At 44.1% G+C, this 5000-nt stretch overlaps 1 protein-coding gene across 5 annotated transcripts in view; it reads right to left on the bottom strand.

The window, feature by feature from the left end:
- LOC125036469 (leucine-rich repeat-containing G-protein coupled receptor 5-like) overlaps positions 1–5000 on the bottom strand; it is a 162829-nt gene that overhangs the window by 41145 nt on the left and 116684 nt on the right. The window lies entirely within an intron of this gene.

Raw genomic sequence — 5000 nt, 5'->3', positions numbered from 1 at the left:
AACAAAGGCATAAACAAAAACGCTTTACAAAAATAAATCAAAATATCAAAAGACGGGGTAATCGCAAAGTAGTTGCCATAAATATAAAGGAAAATCTGTTGCGGATAAGAAAAGTTCTCTCCCTGTTTCTTGCGGCGATGCATTAGCGCAATAGATTTTACAACCTACGCATCATCCGCTTGGGCTCTAAGACAGATTACCGGCGTCGTGAGGAAAGATTTATTTCCGTAATACTTCGGCAGAACCATGAATGTACTATTCCGTGCAAGTCACATGACGATCAATTGCTTCAGTGGATTCGAATGAGCCTACATCCAGGCGCTTGGTGGTGATAACATTAAAGTGATAATGATGATGGAGACGGGCATGATAGTGCACAAACTGGAACGAAATGCAGGGTACGGCAGGTACTCGTAGGATCAAAACTCAGACAGATGAACGTATGCAAGATTCATATTGAATGACTAAAACAACGATGGGAAGAACAAGAAAACACACGAATATGTCGAAGGCCTTTTCGCTGTGTAGACTTATTTAGGGCATTTATCTATCTGTCTATATATACCTGTCTGTCTGTCTGTCTTTCTGTCTGTCTGTCTGTCTGTCTGTCTGTCTGTCTGTCTGTCTTTCTATATCTCTGTCTGTCTGTCTGTATGCATTGTGTATGTGTGTATGCATGCATACATGTATGTATGTACGTATATATATATATATATATATATATGTTTTTTTATTTGTAATAAAATCACGGGCAAGAGAGGGTAGCTAGGAACTGGAAATCAATAAGATAAAAAAAAAGTATATGTAAATGACTTCAACTTTGTTTTCGTTTGTTTGGAGACGTTCCAGAGGCACGCTGAGTTTTAATTCACATTGTTATCTCGACCTCTTCGTTATAAAGTTTAATATAGATGGATTTCCCACGGAATAATCCCCAAAGAGCTAGTATGACTTTCGCTCTATTGGCGTGACCTCCATAGCACCTCAGCAGAACCTCAAGACAGGATCACAATCCCTTGAGTACCAGTTTTAACCTGTACACACTCGCACATCATGGTAACTCCCTAAGCGCTCAGACGATTCCTAAACCATTGCCGTGTTTCCTTGAGGATTTTTAGTCTTTATTTTGATATCATAATCTTTCACAATTACCAGTGCCTTCCTTAACGCGGCCAGTGCGACTCCAGTTCCTTTAATTCCACCAGTACTCGAGAGATCATTTTGCACTGCTTGCACAATCAACATTGCATGATTCTTACTACATTACTACTATTATTCCTTAATAATTGACAGACAGACAGTCAGTCACACAGATAGACAAAGGCAGAAAGAGAGAGAGAGAGAGAGAGAGAGAGAGAGAGAGAGAGAGAGAGAGAGAGAGAGAGAGAGAGAGAGAGAGAGAGAGAGAGAGAGAGAGAGAGAGAGAGAGAGAGAGAGATGGAGATGGGGGGGGGGGGGGGGAGGAAGTTGAAAAAAAAGAGAAGTGAAAATCTACGAGAACCAGCATCGGGCAACAAAAGATTTTATATACCATTTTGGAATATGAAAACGGAGGCGCAAGCATTCTCGCTCTCTGGTGCCTTGGGCTTTAAGAAAAGTGTAACACGAAGCTCAAGTGTCTATGAAAAGCCGGGGGAAATCTGGCCATTGTATTTCCTTTGTATTCTCGGCTTTGTTTGCCAAAGCGAATCGCGACGGGGTGTGACAAGTGGTTTTATCCCCGTCTTAAAGGCAAGCAGTGCTTCTAAAAAGCCTGTCCTTGGATAATCATATAATTACTCTTCGTAGAGATAGCGAGAGCGAGAGAGAGAGAGAGCGAGAGAGAGAGAGAGAGAGAGAGAGAGAGAGAGAGAGAGAGAGAGAGAGAGAGAGAGAGAGAGAGAGAGAGAGAGAGAGAGAGAGAGAGAGAGAGAGAGAGAGAGAGGGGGGGGGGGTGTATGCTCAGAAAGAGGCATGAAATATATTTCGTGTCAGTATATTAGAAAACCTAATTTCCGGACACTTAAGGAAGATGAAAGCGACATTCTTTTCCCAATGAGCATACGCATCACTCTAAAGAATTTATCTCTAAGGAGGCTGACGGCTGGCCGCCCTTCTCAACCCGCGGCAGCAAAGCCTCTGACACTCGCCAAGATATAATTACACTATGAATAATTCTTCCTACGTTTCCTTTTCCTCCCTCCATCTTACATCATTTTCTTCCTTGTCGTTTGATTGGCTTTTTTTTTGAATGCCAAAAGATGATTGGGCATCTGGTTCGCCATTTTTCAGGCGCGGTAATCCGATCTACAGGTTAGATGTTTGTATCGTCTTCATAAGGGAAATTTCTTAATTCATTTCAGTTAGTACTGCCATAAATATGAAAATAGGGAGGGGAAAGACTAGTGAGTTTTGTTGTGGCTTATCAGCAGAGAAAATATGACTTTAGATAACGAAGCGACATGAAAGGAGGCAAGAGCGATTCGTGGTGGGGGAGCAGCGAGGCGGGGCCGCAGGTAAGTGGGGTGGCGGCGTTACGACTCCCGACAAACTGCCGGATGTCAGCACCTCAGACCCTCCCCCTCCTACTTCCCCTTCCCCCTCCTGTCTCGAACCAGTCAACCTAAATACCTTCGTGAGGTCACAGTTCCTTGCCTCACCCCCCACCCCCGCCCCCGCCCCTACTCCTCCTCTGGACTTTTATGTCTCGATCATGACCTGCGAAGGATCATCTAGGGCGATGCTGTCGGATTACGTTGTGAGATGATGGGGAGGCCGTGGATCAAATGTAGGTGATGTGTGTGTGGGTGGAAGTTGTAGATTCATGGTGCTTGTGACTTTTTATACACAGAAAAAGCCAAGTAAGCTACGCATTCAGACAATGATAGCAAAATAGACCAAAGAATCACAAGGAGACATAAACAGTAAAACAATTAGAAAGGCGTTTCTTATGACCCTCAAAGATCTCGACGGTCGAGTCAGGCAGAGACAGCCGGACTCTCCCCTAGAGACAGAAAAGACTTGAAAGACGGAGTCGCGAGCGGAAGTACCCATAAAGGAGTACATTAAGGCGAGGACGAGGAGTAAACAAGAAGAACAGCAGTTTTGTGGAGTGTGAGGACTCGACTCGCCCGGACCCACGCCCTCCCCTGTGACGTTAAAGCAGAGGACATATCACAGTGACGCGCCAAGGAAGGAAATGTTGCAGAGATCAAGAGAGGCCGAAAAGTCACAGGAGGTCGACTGTTTGTGTTCGTATATGACAGAACAGCGATGCTTGATCTTTAATCCCCAGAGTGCTCGTGGGTAAGAAAAAAAAGACTGTCCTATTCAGTTTTATTGATGACACGGTAATTCACATGATTCCACTATTTCTCGGAATGTCCTACGTCTTATTCATAAATCATCGAGGTGGCATTGCGTGATCTGACCTTTCTTTGACGTATCATATCTAGATTGCAAAGAAGGACCTACACAGTCCTAAACTGGCCCACGATAACGCTTGCGGATGATGCATATATATATATATATATATATATAAATATATATATATATATATATATATATATATATATATATATATATATATATATATATAAAGAGAGAGAGAGAGAGAGAGAGAGAGAGAGAGAGAGAGAGAGAGAGAGAGAGAGAGAGCGAGAGAGAGAGAGAGAGGGAGAGAGAGAGAGAGCAAGGAATATGAATAAGGCTTTTAGATTCTAAGACACTGTAAGAGCGACGCAGAAACATGCAGACACAGACAGAACAGGAGCCAGCGAGCGCCGCCGGACTGACAGACAGCAATATCACTCACCGACGAAAGGGGGATCGTACCCGGGGTTTGTGACGTCATCAATCTTCTTTCTTGGACCCTTTGAAATATTGGAACAGTGATTGGATCTGGTCTTTTAAAAGTTATGTCGACGATATTCCTCCGGAATAGCTCCTTCCCTCCGCAACGATTTCATTTTGCAGGACAGGATAAAATTTGAAATGCTGCTATAAACTGAACGTAAAACTTCCATAATACTAGCGCAGTTTAATAACAATATCGACAATATGGTTGGGCTTTGTTGCCATATTGGCAACGTTAAAAGAAAAACAAATCAAACTTATGCGAAATAAACAGGCCAATACCTCGCACAAGAACACGCACAAATCAGTTTATCAACCAGTCGTATGGCACCGTAAATGACACCGTAAAATACAGTTCGATAGGGTACCGTGCCATCAAACCCAATAACTGCACAATGTCGCTAATGATCAACTACTGCCATTAACGTTCTTGTCTTCCCGGGCGTCATTTTCAAATTCCAGTGCATAAGGCCAGAGACTGATTAGATTCGCCAAAAAATTGTTTTGGAGGAGAAGAACGGTAAACAAAATACCCAGATAATAATGAGTAAATAATTAATGATAATGAATGATAAATGAAAAGAATAAACAAACAAATTATGAGAATAAATAAACAGATAAATACTAAAACATATAAATGAATAAACCAAAATCCAGACACTCAGTAGAGCAGACATCCACAGACTCCTCGTATTCTCCTTCTCCTCCTCCCTTCCTCCTCTTCCCCCTTCGCTGTCCTCCTCCTCCTCCTCCTTCTCCTCCTCCTCCTCCTCCTTCTCCTTTCCCTTCCTAATCCCCCCCCCCCCTCCTCTTCCTCCTCTTCCGCTTTGTCCGCTAAACCAGGCGTGTTTCCCGTAGACTCTTTCGCGGCCACATGCCATCGCCATCTCCTCGGGCTCCGTCCTCGCTTCTCGCTTATCTCGAGAGCCCGTGAGCCTCATGTCCGGCTGGAGTACTCGTGGGGGTCGTGGTCTCGGCGGTCGCGGGAATGCGGCTCGTCCATCACACGGCGCTTTCGACATATGTGCGGGCTTGTGCCGTTGAAAGTGAAAGGGAAAGTGTACTGGGCGATGCTGTGCCCATCTAGACTTTTGAGCCGATTTGGAGAAATTAGGGGTCACATGCACACACACACACACACACACACACACACACACACACACACA

This window comes from Penaeus chinensis, chromosome 21 (genome assembly GCF_019202785.1).
Source record: "Penaeus chinensis breed Huanghai No. 1 chromosome 21, ASM1920278v2, whole genome shotgun sequence".
In the NCBI taxonomy this organism is placed as follows: domain Eukaryota; kingdom Metazoa; phylum Arthropoda; class Malacostraca; order Decapoda; family Penaeidae; genus Penaeus; species Penaeus chinensis.
Note: the sequence above shows the minus strand (reverse complement) of the source record. Positions and strands in the feature narration are given on the sequence as shown.